The sequence below is a fragment of the Lichenostomus cassidix genome, chromosome 2, assembly GCF_008360975.1.
Source record: "Lichenostomus cassidix isolate B80296 chromosome 2, HeHo_3.0, whole genome shotgun sequence".
Taxonomy (NCBI): Eukaryota; Metazoa; Chordata; class Aves; order Passeriformes; family Meliphagidae; genus Lichenostomus; species Lichenostomus cassidix.
In genome coordinates, this window is record NC_139482.1 from 37,741,042 (window position 1) to 37,762,931 (window position 21,890).

At 37.2% G+C, this 21,890-nt stretch overlaps 1 protein-coding gene across 2 annotated transcripts in view; it reads left to right on the top strand.

The window, feature by feature from the left end:
- The window catches only part of UBE2E2 (ubiquitin conjugating enzyme E2 E2), a 202,832-nt gene that overhangs the window by 13,831 nt on the left and 167,111 nt on the right, over nucleotides 1–21,890 (top strand). The window lies entirely within an intron of this gene.

The window sequence follows — 21,890 nt, forward strand, 5'->3', positions numbered from 1 at the left end:
GCTGTCTGGTGGCTGGGGCTGTATACAGTTGTTTTCAGATGGCTGTCTCAGGCTTCTTATCTGTCAGCTTGACATATGGTCAGTGTTGGAGCTGGGCCAGGGCTGCACATTGCTGTTTAAAGGAGTCCCTGCCACTGCACGTCTTGTGGTGAGAGGTTGGGCTCAGTGTAGAAGAATAGCTTCCACCCAGTCCTGCCAACCCATTTCAACTGATGTGGTTAGTAGGTTTCATTCTGTTAATGCACTAAAAAGAAAGATTGATAGAAGTGGCTGATTGCATGCAGCTTTTGTAATGAATCCCAGTATGTTTCAGTATTGAATTAACTAAGCAACTGGTAGTAAAAATGACAGTCAGCTTTATTGTTTTGGTCTCTTGACAAAAGTATGCGTAAGAAAATATTCTAACAAGATTTGATGTGGTTGTGCTGAATCTCAAGCTATAAGTCAAGTGGCTATGTACCAAAGCGCTGCTTAGTGAAGTAGCCTCGCAATAATAGTATTCAAGGAGTATTTCAGTCAATTAGGATGAACAGTTTTTTGCTAGATAAAACATTTTAATAGCTAAGCTGTTCTGTCACGCTTACGACTGTGTGTGAGTCTTCAATCACATCAAAGCTGTTTCATGTGGCAGATTTTACTTCGGTGTTGATGACTGATGCCTATTAGTGGATTGATTTGCTGAGATGAATATGAAACTTCAGTCTGTTGTAGAAGAATGCTTAAGTCTTTGAACTGAGAGTAAAAGGTTTACAGTTTCTACAGCAGTGTCATTTTTTCTGGTTTTCTGAAGCCTTCTCTTTATAACAAAGCAGTTTTTTCAATATACATGATACTGTGATATTTGATTTTTTTTTTTTTTTTATTTTTAGCAAGTGTTAAGTAAGCATTAGTTGTCTTAGTGGAATGCCCTTTGGTGACTTGCAATTAAAAAAAAAAAAAACAAAAACAAGTTAGCTGGAGGTTTCCTGGATTTGTTGAATTATTTACACTAATGATAAAATAGCAATAAAGCGCACTCCATGATGCTGTTTTGCAAAATCCCAAAATTACATCTAACTTCATGTGTCTGCTGCTTTAGCACAGTTCTTAAGATGCAGAATTACTTCATGTTGTGATCTTGATAGATAACCATTAGTAACTTTACTGTTAGCAAATATGTTTTTATAGTCAATACAGAATCACTTCATTTAGTTTTATGCTTTGTTGACATAGTCTTAACAGTGTTTTCATTTGAACTTCATCTATTTTCTATTATAGTTAAACATTACAAAATAAATACATCAACCAGGCACGAGTCTTCAGAATAATGAAGAAAGCTGAGCTATTGTACAGTATATCTTACCCTAAAGTATTGATACATCTTTTCTTGTTTTTAGTGAAATTTAGGTCATTGTTAAAAGACATGTTAGATTTTTCTATTAAAAAACCCAACCATATTTCACAAAGATAAGTTCATTCCAGATGTAGGCTACTTGAAATGGTTGTGATTCCATCCAAGAGTACTGTGTGTACGCTTTCATGTATAAAATAAATCATGACTGAGCAATAGGAATGTGATAATTCTCAAAACTAAATGTCATAAAAGATGTGAAGAAAGCTGTACTCTTTAGTAATACTGTCTTAAGTAGCTACTTAGGAAGTTCTGATAGGAAGGCTATTGGGCTGAATTGGGACTTAGGTGGAATATTGCAAGATGATTTGCAAGACTTTCCATTAACTTCAGCAGGCCAAAGCTTCAGGTTTCTCCCGTTCAGGAAAAAAACACAAATGGAACAGTATCTGTAATACAGTAGCATCCCTGAATCACATGGCAGGCTACACAGTCGCTGTGAGCTCCAAGGCAGCTGCAGCTTCCACTGCTGCAGCAGCTGTGATCTTAACATTTCCCCCACCTCATCCCCGTGAAGAGAATAGACTGTATAATCTTCATGTTTGTCTGGAAGACAAAAAACAGTCTTGCTCACAAATGTGTCCTGGAATTGGCAGATTATCACTGCTGGGACTTGCAGCATCTTTCCAAAACTCTGGAAAGCTGTGGGTTTCAGAGTTCCTAAAAAATCTGTCACTTTTGGCTTTCAAAGAAGATTTAATAGTATAAGAAATAAGAGTTGCCTGAGTCCCTAGGTGTTCATATTTTGTAGTTTGGGTACTGGGCGATGGACAGAGTCCTCTTGGCTCCACAAACGTTGGCTTCTTCCTCAGGACTGAGAATGTATAATGTTCTAAGTGTAAAAAAGTCAAGCTGAGGAGGGGGTGTGGGAGTTGAGCAGTGTAATCATTGCTATTTTTGGAGGAAGACGTCATAAAAAAGCCTGTTATACTTCACATTTAACAGAACTGGATGATTTTCAGTATGTGTTGTCCCATCCCTCCCCCATTTTACTTTTGTATTGAGCTGAGTTTACTGTCAAGGACAGTCCTGAATGTGAAGCAGGTACTTTTATGTTTTAAATCTGCAGCATTGTGAAATTTCAGTTTGTCAGGAGACATTATACCTAAATTGTAGACATTTGCCATTCTTGTCTTTTTTTTCCTCTCATTGAAATATCAAAGCTTGATTGCTAGAAATGGCACATGTATTATATTTCTGAGTAGTGCAGAATATACCTTTTCTCACAAGTGATAAAATCCTCATATTTAAGTGTCATTTTCCTATATTGCCATGCTGAAAGAGGGGAATAGTTGGAAATTCTTGTAGCTAAAATAATGCCTTTTTAAACTTTCCCATATTTTGAGGTGCATTGTGTATGAGACAAAAGATTTCATAGAATACAGCTTCTTGTATACTATTTCTCTTCTCACTGGCAAGAGAACAACATCTCTGTGGCAACTTAGACAAATTGCTTACATGGAAAAATGATATTTGGAAAGTATTTAATGTATTTTTAGCTTCTTTCAATGTGAACTTAGCAGCTGGAAACAAGGAGAGCCAGCATGAAGTAAATAGCAGCTCTCTGTGGACACCACTTGGAGCAACTGCTCAAAATTTTCCTATAAAGTCACTGATACTACCTATCTTCCCCTTCATGTTCTCTTTTGGTGTTCTCTAGTGTACTTTTCACCATTCTTCCCTTTTCTGTGTATTTACTGCCATTTCTATTATGTTTTTTACATTACATTTCTTTTACCCTATAGCAATGTAGGTAATGCTGGAGGCTCAGAAATACACTGTAAAAGATTGTGCAACTTAGTGGGCAAATTGACTCTCATTCCAAAACAGTCAGTTAAAAACCCTGAGTATAGTCTTATCTCTTCCATTTGTTTGGAATCATTACATGAATTCCTTGCTTTTTATACTATCTGCAAAATTTATAAGCAAGCTACCTATGTGATTCTAGCATTTTGCTTGTGAAAAGCAATCACACTGATAATATTTAAAACAGTTATTTTTGAGATGATGTTGATAAGCGATCTCAGGTGGAATGGCGAAATTGTAGATTTGGCTTAGGGAGAGAGGTCAAATTGTAGATTTGGCTTAGGGAGAGAGGGAGAGAGAGTGTGCCTCATGGATATCTCTTGTGCTATTTATGACTGTATGGAGTCCAACATTTCTGTTTAATACTGCTTTAGCTCTATTTTTGCTGAAATCTTGAGTCTGGGATCTTTACAACTCCAAGGGATTATGTGAATTCCAAAAATTTCAGTTACTGTTCTCAGGGCCCCCTGTTTAAACTCCTACCTAGTGCTACTTTAAAGCTAAAGAGATGGCACAAGTGTCAGGAGCAGAAAACAAATGTGAGCACAATATCAGGGAAAGACTGGGAGGGAGAAGATGGTCAGCCTTGCTCTAAAATGCAGAGGGAGAGAAGTGGAGTGACCTGGAGCGGCAGGTGCAGCGAGTATCTACCCTGCAAATGTGCTCAGTGATTTTGATCGTTTGACTTAGGAGGCATGTCTGTTGCCAGAGGCACATGGCTGTGATGCATGTGATGCTAATGTGTGAGCAGGATGAAAAACTCGAGTAAGAAATGCTTTCTTTGAACATTTTTCTTCACAAATGTTTCCAGCCTGAATTCAGCCTCCCTTCCTATTGTGTTACTCATGGAGTTTACCTTCTGCCTGTATAGACTTATTTTGATCTGCTACTAGTCCTCTGTTACCTTCTTGAGAAAACGTGACACAGAACATTCTATATACCTTCGCCTGGTCTCTTTAGACTTTACAGCAAATAGCAAAACTTAATCAAAAAGATAAGCGTAGAAGTGGTTGATACTAGGGTGCAGGATCATGCTGGTTTTAAATCCATGATGTATCAACAATTGAGGAGAAGGATGGTTAAAAAATTTGAGTACTCACTGCAACTGCTTTACTTTTTACTTTTGAGTCCCTCTCTGCTTCAAAAACAGCAAGAAACATGTCCCAAAGATAACGCAAGTAAACAATCACACTGGGATTATATTTTATAATAGTAACCATACTGTATTTTATTACATGAATTAGATTGCCTGTTTTTTAAATTGGTAGTTTTTAGATTTATTACTTTGGTACCTTGAAGTGCCTTGGATGAAATGTGTCAGTTTATTTATTAATGTGTAATCTTTTTATTCCCTTAGTTATTTGCTTTTAAAACAGTGCAGAGCCATAATTTGTGCTTTAAGCTCTGAAGTCTGTAACTATATTAAAACATTTCTTTGAAAATATCTGTTTATTTTCACTGTAAAAGTGACCTTTCAATGTCATATTATTTACAAAGCATCTGCTTTTTAAAAATAACACAGATGTTTCTTTTCATGGGTCTTCCATGTATCAAGATGCAGTGTACTTGGAAGGCCCTCTAAAATATAGCTTTTTTTTTTTTTTTTTAGTGATCTGATATCCTTGAAAAATCTATGTTTGATATGAAAAATATTAGAGAGCACTGAGCTTTTTTTTTTTCATTGAATAAACTGAGTTCTGAATATGTGCTTGATTTAATTTCTGCTTCCAGTTGTGGGGTGATTTTAGGATTGATTACATTCAACACTCAAAAGCTTCAGGATGTATTGTGGCCATTGGTGGTTTGAACTTTTATGAAGGCTGGAGAGGAAATAAAAAAAGAAAGCCAGTAAAGGGAACCTGCCGCTGGCTGCCTGCCAGGTCTGGCAACTTCACTCACTGATGACAATGTAAGGAACTGTCTGACAACACCCATTAATACCTCCCAGCATAACAATACCTCCACATGATTGCTGCCAGTTCTCCCAGTTTTTGAATGATGACAACTTCTCTCCCAGGAGGAGAAGAAAGGAGAAACTGGTGTTAGAGAAGAATAAGAATACTTCAGCAAGCACTGTGTGAGTGCAGATTTGAAAGGTCAGGGAGATGCCAGAGCACATCCTATGGCACAGCTGAAGCAGGGGAATGAGATTGGGGCATAAGGAGGGGTCATGATGATCACACATTCCTTGAAGCAGGAAAGGGCAGAAAAGTGCTCAACAAGCAGCCTGTGATGGACATGGGAGGGTTCCTTGATATTTGCAATGTGCTTAGTGTAGAACGTAACTAAACTTCCAGTCTAAATTGTAAGCTGGGGAAGGTGGCGTGAAGAAGTGTAACAAGGGTAAAACGAAACACTTTGATGCTTTTAGTGTGGGGAATTCTGAACAGAGAAATTCTCTTCCAGCAGTTTCATATTGAGTTGCAGCTGGTCTTTGTAAGTCAGTCTCCTACAGTGTACAAGAGCAGCCCCTAATGCTTTCAGCTCCAGAATTTTTCAGACCACCTTTCATAGACATTTATTTTGCCTTCTCCTAAATAGCTGAACAAAGGTGTTGGTTTGGGGTGGGAGTTCTTTTTGGTTGAATGTTGGTTCTAAAATGGGTTCTTTTAGTTTTTCCTATGAGCCGGAATTTGATTTGTATTATAAAACAGATATTTTATATGTGTGTTTTTGTAATCTCCTCAGTACAGCCCTCATAAAACACACAAACACACACAAAGAAACCCTTTCCCTCCCCATACCCTAAAATATGTGTGTTAAATAAACAATCACTGCTTGCCAGCACGGGAAGCAAAACCACCTTGACTGAAGCTTTACATCATTGCTAGGAGACTTTGAAAAAGAAATATCTGTATGTGTGGATTTAAAATGTAGTTAGCTATTTCTGGGGGGGGGGGGTCCTATTTTTTTTCCTACATGTAGACTAATGACTAGTATGAAAACTATGTAAGGATCAATTTCTTTACAGAAATTTGATAGAGGAGAATTATTTGCAAGTGTGACTGTAGTAGGTACTATTGCACTGAACAAGCAGACAGTGTCATTTCATGATGATCATGTAAAAATCATGCTTTTATTAGCAGCTCATTACCCTTTAGTAATTTACTCATTATTGAATAAATGAGGGAAATGGAAGATATTTTGTCTGGTGGTTGGGACTGACAGCATTACTGATAATGAAGTATTTGTTTGTCTCTAAAGTGCCTAACACCGTTGTTTTCAGTAACCCACATTTGAGCAGCATTTGAATTCTGTTCCTCTCTGTAATATTTAAATCCTTTTTAAGAAAACTTTAAAGGAGTATCTACCAAATTAATGTTATTTCCTGAATGCTGATGTGCACCTCTTATTAATTTCAAAAGTAAAAAATAATGTTTTCCCCTCCCATTGGAAATCTATTAAAAATAAAATCAGTCTTTCTCTGTTCAAATACCACAACTGTCCAGCTTTTTAACAGCTATTAACTTTCAGTGCTTTATTTTTGGGGGGGTATTGTTTGTTTTGGCTTTTTGTTGCTGGTTTTGTTTTGGTTTTTGGGGTTTTTTTTTGCATAATCTTGACAGCCTAAGGTGATGCTGTAATTTTTCCTTTGCTCTTGATATATATGGAATATATGCAGATTAACAATTAGTAGACTGAATTTAATGAAATTGTTTTCAGAAATCTCCTGTCAGAAAAGCTGCAGTTCAGGACTGAAAAGTAATGAACTTGTAACAGTGTGTGCTTTGCAGCAGTTTGGAAACAAGCTATGAAATTGATCTGGGTGCTGTTTTCTTGGTGTGCAATAAAATTTATGCTGTAGTTACACATTTGCAGCTTTGTTACAAGCTTTTTGGGGTATCTAATTGGCTGCAGCTTTGAATCATATCATAAACATGCCAAATGTTACTAATTACAATTAAGATATCTACTTGAAATAATCTTTGTTTTCATTTTCTCTGACAATTTATTTTTTTTCACTTATTTACATGCCTTTAATTTTTCATTTTAGCAGTTCTTGCAACACTTTAATTTATTTTTGTTTCAAGGCTGTGGAATTGGATTAAACAGAGTTTTTAAATACTTCCATGTTGCTTGGAAAGAAGCCAGTTACTGTGTATTGGCTTAATAGAAACCATGCTTAGCAGTGCCTCACATATGGCAGCTCGTGTTTGTGTGGTAAGGCATCATGTATTTTAAATATTACCTTTTATGTGATAGCCAAATTTGTGCCAGAATCTGAAGTTTCCTCTGATTGATTTTTTTTTTTTCCTCCCTCCATTTTTTAGGGAGAAATGTGTAGTCAAGTATATAATTTACTGTCTGCTTGGCACAAAAGCCATATTTATGTGGCCTTTATTAACTTGAGATGCATACTGTGCCTAGGGAGGGCTATAGGTGAGTGATAATATGCTTTCATGACACTTGTAGCCTTTTAGTGTTGTAAATATTGGGGAGGCCAAGATCGTGATTCTGTAGCTAAGACTGAAATATAAGGGTTTGTGTTCAATTTAGTGGATTGAGTTATATTTGAAGAGTAAGCTGTACACAGTTACAGCAATTACTCTTGGAGTAATGACACAGCTGAAAAGTTAAACCTTAAATTTCTAAAGGTTTTTTTTCTGGTTTGGGTGTTATTGTTGCGTTGAGTTTGTTAATTATTTATATCTTACTGTAACTTTTATGGAATTTGGAGCTTCATATAGCCTCCAAGAATTTTTAAGCTTTTAAAGGCATTTATTCTGGATTATCTTGCTGTAGGCAGTCTTTTTGTATGAAATTCAGCAGTGACTTCATAGCAAAATTTCTTTATCAGAAAATAATGTTGTTATTCAGTGGATAAATAGTGAAAAAATTCATTCTTTCAAAATAATTGCCTCATTTTTAATACACATTGGTCTTTTGGGAGAAGAGGGCTTTTTATTTCTGCAAGATTAGCTGATGTTTGATTTAACTTTCGTTTGGGAGGTATTGACAGTAAACACCACTGAATGCGCACACCATAAATCTAATAGAGATTTTTATCCTTTTTATTATAACTTTAAAATTGTCAAAGGAAATTCTGTTCTATGATAGCAGTGCAGCATCTTCACTGCATATATCATAATACTGTGGGTAATGTATAAAACCTGTGGTAACAAACTGGATTTTACTCTTTAGGGTTTTTTAATTCAAAGTGGCTTTAATTTTTAAGTGTTTTATTACACTAATTTATGATTAGTCTGTTTACACATAAGAAGGTAGCATTTAGGATTTTATACTTCTGAGCTAAATAGATAAATATTTTTTCAAGATAATTAAAGTATGCTTGGGATAACTATATGGTGTCAACTACATGGTCATTTTACCAGAGCTGTGATTGAGAGAATTTTAAAATTCTGTACAGTCTCTTTATTTGCTATCTTAAGTAGCCCAAACAGGATAAATATATGTATTGCCTACAAAATTAGGCATGTTATAACCCTTCCAGAGAAGATGGATGGAATGTAACGCATTTAATTTTCAGAGAAATTTAGGACTGAAAAATTAGATATCTGCCTACTATGCAATTTCAGATTTGTTGATATAAATAATTGTTTGCTAAGCTCATAGCTGTGGTATTTTAGGGTTGCAAACCAGGGATTAAAAAAAAAGCCAAACTTCTAAATTTAGGGCTTGCAGCCAGCATGAGTTCGTAGGAATATTGGTTTCAGAATCACTATGGTAAACACAGTGCCAGGTTTTGCAGCAGCGTGAAGTAACCATGGATGGGATTCGTTAAGTGTTCTAGGTTAAACTGCTGGCTGGAGTTAACTGGGCTTGAGGGTTCCACAAGAATTTTGAGTGCATCTCTAGTGTGAGAATGGACCTTCCCATTATTTCAGATTTTGTTGGATAGCTTGAAAAGCAGGGCATTCATGACGGAGTGGATTTGGAGTGGATTTGACGGAGTGGATTTTTTGGAAGAGTGTCTGACTTTTGGTTACAGGAGAAAAGTTAGCCTTGCTCCATGTTACATTGGAGTATGCTCATTTTTCTGCAGCAGGCATCATGGGACACACTTGGGCTTGCTCATTCAAAATACTTTGTGGGAGTGCACTTTTTGGCACTGCACCTCTCAGAAAAGTGATGTTGCTGGCTGGGTCAGAAACACAGCTGTGGATTCTGGTATCTGCAATCTTGCCACATTGCCTGCCAGAAACAATCCCTGGAGTCACTTTGTGCCTCGGGTACGAAGGGCAGGTTCTTTGTCTCCCTTTCCTGAGGTAATTGGCTCAGGGAAAATAGTCAACTCTAGTGGGGGGTAAAAACCCAACACTCAAAGTGTTCTTCCACATCACTGGCTGTTTGTTTATGTGTGTTCTGTTACACGTAAAATAAGACCTGTCAGTCTATGAAACAGTTTCTAAAAGAGGGCTTGCTTCCCTGCCATGTCTTATTCACAGCAATGTCCTGTTGGTAGCAGCAGGAACAGTAAAACACTTTGACACACAGTGCACATTACAAAAATGAAGTGTTGTATCAAAAATGGCTGTAAACATTTTCACAGTCACTTGTCATTGCACGTTTGAAGGTGGGAAATTTCTAGAGAAGATGGCTCAATTTTCTTTTTTCCCTGCATGTCCAGGCTGCCTAGAAGGGAAGAAGTATTTACTTAGTATGGGATTTCAGTGGGCTGTTGTGGACACAACTGCTAAAATTCTATTTGTCTTGAGTGCATTCCTGAACAATCTGTCAACACAGTGATTATACATCAATGCTAGAGGACTGTTTTGAATTTTGATCCAGCATTAACCAAGTTCATTTGGGGTTTTTTTTTTGTTGTTGCATTTTTTTTGTTTGTTTGTAAACTGTAGTCTTGGAAGAATAAGATCAGGTGATCACAAGTGTCATTGGTATGGGAAACTGTCCAGCTGATAGGCATCACATAATCAACTTAAAAATCTCATTTATGTCTAGAATTACTGTAGCGTAAATCAGATTTAAATTCATGATTCAAGTATAATGGCCTTCTGCATCACAAACCTCCCTAAGTGATATTTAATTAATATTAAATATGTGTATATTAACTGTGAGTCTTTTGGCATACATGTGGGGTATACATTTTCAGGTAGCTACAAATGCAGCCTCAAAAGCCCACAATGTGGTGGCTGTAGGATGACGCATTCTGAAGATGTTCTACAACAACCTGCTTGCTCCTTACTGAATACAAATAGCTGAGGGATGACAGCTATCTCAGTTTCAGTAGAATCTTTATGATTTATATGATAATGATAATTTTATTCTGCTGCCAGTACAGAGCACTTTGCAGACTGATATCAAGGTTAATTGTCACTTTGAGAAGAAGTGAAGCACAGTCTGCCAACCTGATGCTGTGCTCGGCTGAGAAAGATAATTGTTATTCAAGTAGTATTTAAATGAGCCCAAACGCTGATAAATACACAACCAAAATACTTTATTTTTTTTCCTCTCATGTTTATTCACTGTGCTAAAGAATGAGGTCATCGCTGTGGATAAATATCACTAATGGACGCAGTAGTAAAAACATGCTGAGTATTTACAGAACTTACAAGGAGTGGGTTCCTCCTCCCCCCACGTGTGGGCTGAGGGGAAATACTTAAAACTTGAGTTCCTTTTGTCAACATATCCTAATTCTTTTATGTCACTGGTTGCTTGCAGCAGTTGTACTGTTATTTTATATGTGACTCCTGATGCACCGTGACCTGATCTTATTGGCTCACCTGAGAGGTTTACAGTCTGTACCAGGACTTGTGAGTTCTTAGGGTTATCTCCATGCTCCACATATCTCACGGTGGTTTCAAAGATAGCTTTAATTTTTCCCCTTGGGACTTGGGGAATTGTAAGCAGCTCAGCACCTAGAGAAACAGTGCAGAACCATGTAAATATTGCTATAAATTAGAAGGTTGGATTTTTCTGTGTTCCTGGTAGCTGCACCACTTTTTAAGGGAGATGGTCAGGTGTACACAACAATGCAGTTCTATATCCCGGAAAGCAATGGGGCTGTCCCAAAATCTGGGAATGACTTTGTTCAATTTACATAACCCCTTTCACCTTAGGGTCTTCAAAACTAAGATTTTACTGTGGATTTCAGAGGATTTCAATTGAAGAGAATACATACACTTCATTCCACCTGCTACCCCCCCAAGAAGATTAGTTTTTCCTTCCTGTGCTGTTTGAAAATTATTGGTTGCAGGGTCTCTTAATCTTGAGTATTTTTAGTTAATTTTGGTACAGCAGTATCTATCTTTATATTTGCACTGCTCTTTTTCCTGCGCTGTCAAACTGACTTTTTCCTGAATCACATGAAACTTCTGATTTATGTTTAGTGATTTGTGTGTTGCTAATATTTCAGTTAAGTGGGTTCTGTTTGTTTGGGGTTTTTATATTATTTAGGATGTTAATTTGATGCAATTTTTTTACTAAATTAGTAACTGATGTAATTCTACTAGACAGACTACATTATAAATATGCCAAAAATTTGTACAAAGCACAGTAAAATGATAGAATTGTTACTTCTCAGACTTCAAGAAGTAAAAATAAACTTGCCTTAGTGGTTTATGTCAAGGGAATGATGTTTTTCCATGACAGTTCATAAATTACTGGCTAAGGTATTTGTGTATTATTACTTTGTAGGAGGACAGTTCAGTAATTAACTGGGAAGAGACCACTTGTTTGTTAATTCTGTTATTTTGTATGCATTACAGTCCTGTGGCTAAGAAACATAAATGCTTAAATGGGTTGTTTTCAGTCCTAAACACTTCCATACGTTCCTGTAACATTTTTAGATTCTGTATGGCTTTGTCGCTTTCCACATGACTAATGCAGATTTTAACAAGCAAAATGGAAAAGGGCCAACTCATAATTGCTAGTGCAGTGGCATAATCAGCCATACGTGGTTTGTTTGTTATAGCTCAGCAATAGAAGAATGTTTCAAAGAGAAAACACGCGGAGATGATTAGTAAGTAGCACAGTGATGTGAGACTGTCCAGCTACAGAAGCCGTCTAGCTGGGTTATTAATTTACTTCAGGATATGCTTTCCTTTTTATTATCATGAGGGGTACTGATAATGTCAGATTTTAGTAGCCATTTATACTGAGTTACTAAGAAAAAATACATGAAAGGGGTTTTTTTCTTGGAAATGGATGTGTTGTAGAAGTGAAGTGAATGCTACATTTTGTACAAACTACCAAACAGATTAGAGTTTATTTAATTCCAATATGAAAAGGGTAAAAATATCTGGCAGAAAGATGATTATTTTTAAACAATAAAATGTTTATCAGATGGTTATCAAAGGTACAGATAAGTAACTTCAGCATTTATATTGTAGCAATTACAAAGGCTACAAAATAAGCATTCTTCCTGGGTGTGTATCGATTGACACGAAATGGAATTGGAAATAGTAATGTAGTGTGATAAGTAATGGAGAGAAGGCTCAATTGCATAATAGTTGCTGTTACTGCTGTTCAATCTTGTTTTGCTGAATTTGTTGAATGAAGTTTTAAAACAAAAAAGAAACAAAAAATGGTTGTCTATTAAATAGAAAAGGGTAAATTTGCTGCTTGTTTGTCAAGAGGCAGTGTGTTAGTATCTGGTTTTCAAGGGTAAATGCCATTCAGTCCTAAAATTTCCACTGAGTTTACAGATTAATTTAGCCCACCATTTCACTCACCCTTTGGCAAAACAGTTGGCTTGCAAGCCTTATGCTCTTCCAGCTTCTACTGCATGTTCTTTCATACCCCCGATAAGGCGACTTGAATTAGCAGCTTTTTCTAAATATGCAGGCTACAAAAGCTGATGAATTGGTTGAATTAGTTTTAAACTCATTTTAATTAAAATGTGTCCAGATACATTTTTTTCTTTAATTCTTTCATTTTTGTCTTATTTAGGCTTATATTAAGTATGTTGATTTTAAACTGAATCAATGTAAACCTTGTTTCCAAATGTTCTTTCAACTTTTGAACTGTTTTAGCTAAAAATAGTCTTAAATCATGTGTTTTTCTTGAACAGTGAAAATTTGTGCATAGGCAAGCCTTCAGCTAGGTGTCCATTTTGCTTCTTTATTCCTTAGTTCTTCTTGAAGAGAAAAAAAAAAACCAAACAAAAAAAAAAAGAAAGTCCAAAAACTAAGTAGTGTCTTGTGGAGATGTCAACTAATCGTAGCTAACTTGTTCACCTCTACAAATTTTATTGGTTTCAATTATTTTATTGGTCAGGAAACTTACTTCGACACAAAAGATATTTTTGGAGGCAAGATAAACATATGTTGTAGAACATAATTTTTGATGGCATCTGCTGTACAGCTTCTGTAAAATGAAATTCTGTAGAGAAGAGAAAATTCAGGGAGATCTTATCCAAGTATAAATACTGAGAGGGTGTAAAGATGATGAAGCCAGGCTCTCTTCAGATGTGCCCAGTGGCAGGGCAAGAGGCAACAAGCACAAGCTGAAACACAGGAGGGAGGCTCTGTCTGAACACCAGAAAACACTTTTTTTGTACTGTGAGGTTGACCAAGCACTGGCACAGGTTGCCAGGGAGGTTGTGGAGTCTTCATCCTCAGGGATTCTCAAAAGCAGTCTGGACTGCTGTGAAACTGGCTGGAGGTGGCCCTGCTCGAGCAGGGGGGTTGGACAAGATGATCTCTAGAGGCCCTTGCCAACCTCAGCCAGTTCTGGAATTCTGTGATAATTAAAGTGTAATTTGTTGGTTGGGTGTAGCAATGTGGGGTTTTAGGATTCCATGTGCTCCTTTGTCCCTCTGCTTTGTATACCATTGGTTCATTTTGAAATATGCATTCTGCTGTACCCGAAATCTATTGGTGGGCTCCCTATGTCTGTCCTCCCTTCAGACTCCCCAGGACTGGCTCTAGGGAAGACAGTCCCTCCCCTTCCTTTCCCTTTATAAAGTGATGTCTGGATCAGCTCGAGGTCTTTGCATCTCTGGGCTGGCAGTTCTTATCCTGTCCCAGCCTTTCCTACCCCCTTCTCCTCCCCTGCAACCCCCTTTTCCCCGTTACCCCAAATAAACCTCCCTGCCAGAACAGAGATGGAGTCCAGTTCTTCCTTCGCCTTACTTAATTTCCTGCCTGAATTGACGTGGTTTGGAGACTGACGCCATGCCACGGGACCTCGGGGGCCGGGCGCACCAGATCCAGTGGGATTACATGGAGCAGGGACCCCGGACCGGGGGGGAGCTGGCTCGTGCAGCCCCCCCGGCCCATGCTACATCAGTTGGGTTTGGTTTGGTTTTCTTTTTTTCCTTTTTCTTGTTAAAAAACATAAATAGTCCAGCATTTTTTTGAGTTGGTTATTAAAAGAACCTAAGTTTCAGTTTCTGTACTTTTTTTGGACTGAAACACTGAGGATGAGATACAGTTTAAAACCAGACAATGTGTGGTGGTTGGCTCAGATTCTGTGAGTTTACCTTTATGTAGTGTATAAACATGTTCATTGGAAATTTTCCTTTTTTAATACCTTAATAAACTAGGTGCCATGTTTCTTGTTAGAGCAGAATATGGTTTGTGTTTGCCGATAATTGACTGAAACTAAAGGCTGAGCTTAAAGAAGCTCTGGAAGGGTTGTGCACAACTTTTGCCCTTTTTGAAATTACTTAATTTTTGGCCTGACATTTAAACTCACTAATTAAATCTTTGATTGAAAATTTTACAGAACTACTTCATTTGAGCAGCATGCAACTATTTTTATCACCTGGATTGCACTGTTTTATATTTAGACTTCTAATAAATGAAATTGGCTGACTGTTGTCTTTTAATGACAGCGAAGTTTAATACTGTTAAGTGCTTCCACTTGCTTGATTTACTGAAGTGTATATACAGTCGTGAAGAACTCTTCTTTATACTGAACAATTTAGTTGGGTTTTTTTCACACACTTGAAAGTTACTGGGTTCCTTTGCATTTATTACATTTCGTTTTAAACAAAAATCAACAGTCAGCCAACACCTTAAGACTTTCTAAATAAATGCTGCTGAAATCCCTCTTAAACATATAACCTGTTTCACAAAATCAGACACATCCAACCCCAAATAGAGGAAGAGATCGATCAACACTTGACCTCAGAGCCATCCTGCAGGATTGCCAACCCTCTGTTATTAGCAGAGGTGTGGCTCTTGCTATACAGGAAGATGCCTGTCTGCACTAGCACTCTCTCCCTGGCATGCCAGAATGGTAGTAAGATGGGTTTTTGCTTAACAAATAATCTGAAAGTCTGTCAAAGAAGTGCATGTGGGTTAACATCATGTACATGTAATTTCATGTTGAAATTTCTCTAAAAGTTTACAGAGTTTAAGAGTAAAGTTCAAAAATTTATGAACATAAGGCTTTTTAAACAATATTTCTTCTCCTTCAGCACTTTTTGTTTAAAAGAAACTCCCAACGAAAACTTAACCTCATATCTCAAGGAGATTCTTCGAAGGTCTACACATTAAGCCTAAGAAGAGTGATCAATCTGGAATGCAGTTTTTGCATAATTTGGGGGGGGTTGTATTTTCTTCAATTTGATCAAATAAATATGTTTAAAAAATCAGTTGTTTCTTGCAGTCCGTTAACTTTATAAGTCATTTGAATTTCATAAACCATTTGAATTTCATTTGTGGACAGTTCAGTCCATTCCACAGTGCAAAGCTTTCATTCTCTTAAATTGAAGCCTTAAGAGTTAATGCTTTTGACTTTCACTTGATTGGCTTGCTCCAGTGACTTTGTTATTAAATTTGAAATTTTGTTATTTAATTGCAGTTTATTGAAAGCAGGCAGAGAAACTTTGTTTTAGATAAGGGTAACAGTAGGAGAGGGATGTCCTGCTGCTGGTGATCCAAGTACTGTTTAAAAGAGATACTTTCCCTCCTAAACAGTCACATGATTCCTCATGTAAGAAAAAGCTTTTGAAAATAGCTTTCAAATTGCTACCCAATTTGAAGTAACCAATCCAGAGGATAAATTTAACAAGAACACCTTTGCTGCCAGTTTGTTCTTGTATAAACATTCATGTTGTAAGTAGTCATGTGTTTAAGCAAAAACTTTATTTAGACCTTGTGGTTAGTGAACCTGTTCATCATTAAAAATGCCAGTAATAGAGCACGTGACATAGCAGTGGCCTTTCCATACCACAGAAGCTAAAAGAGACTATATTAGCCAAGTAATTTGGATCAATGTTGAAATTAGGGAGAAAACTGAGTGTATTCATGGGGACTTCACTGGGTTCTAAATGGTAAGAATTTATATCTAGATGAACCACTGAATTGTTGTATTTAGTCTGTAGATTGTCTGCAGCAGAATTTGGGGAAAGTACTCCTTGTACTGGTTATTACCTAAAATAGCAATAGCATTAAGACAAAAAGTATTTTGGGTACTTGAAGCTGGGAGCATCTTTTTTGCTCTGATAACTTCTGTTCTTTCTTCCTAAGTACTACAAACTAGCTGTTTAATATTTTTGGTAACAAGATGTCCATCCCTTGTGGTATTTTGTGGTTTGTCCTAGACACTTCAGTTACCTCCCTTTGTTTGTCTGTGTTTTTCCCCTCCTTATTACAAAGAAGATGAGCTCTCTGGATCTGTCACTCAGGTTTCTCCAGAATGCACTTTTGGACTGTTGTTATTAATAGTACTAACTTGTTAGAACCATCTTGCAAGGCTTTGCTCATCATCCATCAGTATTCACCTGAACAAATTCTGAGCATGCCATGGGAGAAGGGAGGCTGAAAGAGATTCCCATCCAAGAGTTGTATACTTTGAAGGGTAAGGAAGTATGGATGCAGGCTGTTCTGAGCCAGCTGGCCTTAGTGCCAGCAGACAGTCCTGGCATGTTTAATTTACTATTACAAGTACAGTCGTTGTCTTAGACACCATCCTAAATAGAAACTCTTCAAATCTGGGCACCTTTCCATGCTGGGTATATATATGAGGGGTTATGTACAATTTGTCTATTAGATTACTTCCAGGTTTCCCCACTTACTGCTCGGTGCTGTTGAAGGAATGGCTTTCATAGCTATGTTTGGGCTGTATTTACTCAGAGCAAGGGCCACCAGGTTATGCTGGGAAATACCTCAGTGGGCCATGGTTTTGCATAATTGTCTAGACAGGATGTTTTGGGAATGTAACCCACTCTCCTGAATGCAACGTTGTGTTAGTATTTTGGAATTTCTGCACAGCATTAATATAGTTACTCATGTCTCTTAAAACATGAACTTAATAACACTGATGTTAAGAGGTGATAGAAATTTCATGAAAATCCCATGTAACTTAAAAGGGACTTCATGCACTGAAAAGGAAGAAGGCAACTGCATACCTTGCTTTTGCCAAGAGATCAGAGGTTTGGTCTATGAGTTCAGCTGTTTGCCAGAGTATAGCACCTGTACCTCATTTAATTTTCTGGGGATCTTGGCATTAGTGATGGTCACTGTTGCTGGCCTTCCAATGTGGAAACACTATTCCAAGGCTGTTGCTTTAGGTATGCCACTGCAAGCTTGTCAGATTATGTCAAAAGGTGATATGGGGAAGGGGAAGGAAAAAAAAAGAAAAAGGAAGTATTGGAGGATTTTGTTGGCCAGAAATACAAGACTTCACAGTGGCAGAAAATGATGCTTTTGCAAGTTTAACTTCTCAGATATAAAATGTCTTTAGAAGAGCTTCTAGCCCTGTCCCAAACCAGAGTGGTTGTTAACCTGGTCAAAAGTTACCAAAATGTACACTCTAATTCTTTAAATGGCTGCTTGGTGACTTTTTGTATGGGAGCATAATTGATGGTGTCAGTTTTAATAAATAATTCAGTGGTTCTTTCTCTTTGATTGTATAGCAGGATTTGTGGATAATAGAAGTCTGAGGACTAAGTGTGACTGATGAGAATGGATGGCACATTACTATCAATCTTGTCACTTTTTACCACAGGTTAAAATTGAATTTGAGCTATTGACCATCACACATCGTATTTGTCCTCTCACTGTGTGGGGACCAAAAAACATGCTCAGAAGGCAATTATTAAGCTTTGTGTGCCTGAAATAAACCAGTGCTAGTTACATAGCCCCAGTGTCAGTGTTTCTGATTTTATTTAGCGTTACTGATTTTATTTATATATTTATTTATTTACTACATGGAGAGTCTGAGACACTTGTAAATTTCTTAACTTCATGGAGCTTAATTTTCTTGTAGTTTAAAAGAAACTTACACTTGTGTTTACCATTGCAAAGTTGAACTGTTTAATCATTTCATGTGGTGAGATAGGGCTTATTTGACTCTGATAATTATGATGCATGCTTTGTAGTAAAAAGCCATGGTCGATAAATTAGGGTGTTCTAGTAACATTTATTCTTCTCTGTGTCTATGTTTGACGTAAGGACAACTGTCTTTGGCTGATTCTGCCTAAATGTCTTTTTTTCTTTATCTCTTTTTTGCCTCTGTTGTAGCTCATGATTCATCATCTTGGAGTCTTTTACACTCTTTAGTCATCTTCAGTCTTAAGAGGAATTCTGATTGATTGTACTTGATTCCTAATATACCTTTCTGTATCATGATGTCCAGTAATCAAAATGTTGTTGGATGTTTATTTATTTAAATTTGTCTAGGGAGAGCAATAGACCATTTCTATCCACCATATTTCTTACTTGTTTTTCCTTGCAGATTTTTGTTTTTCTTTATTACTTTTGTTTCAGGGTTCACCAAGCCCTTGAGTATGGTTGGAACATGGTAAATATTATCTCTGTCATACCAGCCTTTCCCCTAACCTAAAACAGACCAGTCAATGATAATATAATGTAATTGCAAGTCAAACAAACTTTCTTTCCTTTGTGAGAGGATATATTATTACTACTTTTGGGAACTGATTTGATCACAGTCTATAAAATAAGCTTAACATTCTTTTAGGGTTTTTTTGCATAAAAGAGAAGCTCTGCCATGAACACATGGAGTGGCAAGCTTGGCCTCTTCCACATCCCAAAAGGTCACATATGGATTGATTATCCATTTATTGTTATTTAATAATTATTATTATTTCTCCGTTCCCCCATGACTCCTGTACCAGTAACAACTCAATTCAATCCAGAAGTTATTCCTCTCAAAATAAATTTGAGCTCTTCCCTATACCAGTTTCTGCAATGTGCTCTCATCTATTGCTCAGGGAATAGTGCTAGGAAAGCTCTGAGCACACAGGTGTGCACTTTGAGCCTGAAGCTTCAGCCTAACTCATAAACCTTGTCTCCTGATCTCTCCCAACCCTTCCTGCACAGTCATGACTCTTAGGAGCCATGGATGCCTGTTCCCCTCCAACACCCTCTGGGATACCCAGATGCCAAGTCAGGTCTGCTGCTCTGGTGCTTAGAAGTCTGGACATCATTTGGTCTTCCCTGGTATAATTAAACTATTTGTGTGCTTGATATTAAACCCCTGTCCACTTTCCTTCCCACTGCATGACATTGTTTTCTTCTGAGCATCTCCCAAGCATCAGTAGTAGGAAATAATATAATGGATGTCAATTGCTCTGTGCTGTCCCTCATGTTGATGTATGGCTCTACTTTCATGTGTCTATTCTTTGGGTGGTTTGGTTTTCTTTGTTTTTTTTCTTTTCTTTGTTAGGTTTGTGGATTTTTTTGTTTGTTTTGTGGTTGGTGTTGTGTTTTTTCTTTCATTTGGACAAACTCTCTTCAAAGGAGAGTATTCTTTATCCCTGGCATCTATAAGCTGCCTGCAACTGATGCATTCATGCTGCACATGTTACACATCATACATTAATCGACAAATCTTCAGCTGCCAAGTTGGTCTTAAATGATTGTATAAGGCCATAGCATGCTCCAGAAATTATTCCTGTTGATAGCTTTAAACCTGTGCCTGTGTGTGTTTCAGTAGAGGCCAGAAGGTTAGTGCACAGCCAGTACATACCTTTTTGTAGTCTGAATGAACTGATGGCTTGATTACCTCCCTTCACTGTGAGGGATGCAGAGTACTAGGACATATTGCAAAACCCCTGGTAAAGCCAAAACAAGCTTTTTCAGGATTGGGGTTTGGATTTTATTTAAGAGAAATCTGTGGAGTTGAACTTCACCTTTTGATGGGGAACAGAGTGGGAAGGTATTTTGGTAGACAATTGAAGGTTCATTAAAATAATTAAAAACACTGGTACAGATGAATAGATAATATTGTTAAGCTGATTGCTGCATGAAACTTTCTCAATTGAAATGAAATGCCAAGCATGTGCTGTTTGCATCAGTGGATGAGGAACTGTGTCCTGTTTAATGCTCCCCTCCACACCTGTCTGTGCTCATTCAGCTTTTTCTACAATCCCGATTTACAATTTACATCCTCTCCACACTGAGTATCAATAAAACATGAATATATTGAATAGATGTAGTCATTATACATTTAAAATAAATTCATTTCTGATATGACTGTCTGGAGGCTAGAAGCCTTTCATCAGGTAGAGAACTCAATACTATATTATTTTACTTGATGTATTGTTTCATTCACAAAACACCATTTGTAATATTTGCAGACATTGTAACATAATATTGGGTTTCTAGAAAAAGCTAAATAGCAGATAAGATTATGTTTTTGTATGACAGTCATATGTACTCTGTACCATTCTCTGGAAGGATAATGGAGTACTTCTATGTGGCTTAAACTGGCTTATCTTCTGAACTCTATTTTAAACCTTCATAGCAGTAAGCTTGTATGCTGTAATATATGCTCATTTCTATAATGCTAAGCTCACATTTATTAAAGCTACAGCTTCCAATGAATATCTCAGTTTGTGAAAGCATCTCCTGAAGCTACTTCTTCTTATTTCCTTTATGAAGAGCAGATTCATAGTTTTTATGTTATTTTTATGTTATTTTTTAATCTGGTTTTTCAATGGCAAAAAATTATACAATCATTCTGTTGTTTCTGAAGTGTTCAAAGAGGAAGCTCAGTGGCTAATTTCAACCAATTTGACAAGAAAGTAGGAGTCTGAAAAATGCTAAATTCCTACAATAAGCCTACACACCATATGGCCCAGAGCCCACTTGTAATCCTTGCAGCTATTCCTTTCCTGTGCCAGTGGCCAGGGGGCAACATGTTCCCTTTCATCACATATTCAACAGATCGTCTGGAAAACAAGAGAGCCAATTTCTTCCAACAGTTTCTCTAGTGAATAAGCTCACAAGCAACACAAAGGGTCAAAACACCCTTCTCGACTTCCTTTGGATAGGCAGAAGTTCCTATTTAGGAATGCATTTAATATTAAGAGTGAACTGAGTTTTGGAAGTACCTCCAATATTAAGGGACCTGCTGTTTTGGAAAGAGCTGGAGCATCAATTTTCATGGTACATTCTCTCTTGCTCTGTGCCTCAGGCTGCCAAATACCAGGTGCTGTGGGAGGACAGTGAGCTGACTGGCATTTTTTTGGTCATATGAAGTTTGTCTTTGAACTTCAGCCTTCAGAAATCTCCTAGAGCTGTTGTTATGCGGGCAATAATTTTAAGAAAAGGTATGCTTTTATGAGGGGATCTAGTCCCTGTGCTGGTTTCTAGTAAAGCAGTTGACTGTCAGTGAAGTGCCTGATTCAGGCAATATTGACGATTTCTTTGGTCAACAAGGATGGGAGGATATTAATTCCTGCAGAACTGTAATCACTCTGTAAGTTCGACTGTCTTTTTGACAAGAAGACAGTGCAGTATCTTTCTGGATCAACAGATAAATTACATACCTTTTAGTATGCTGTAGCCAAGGAGAT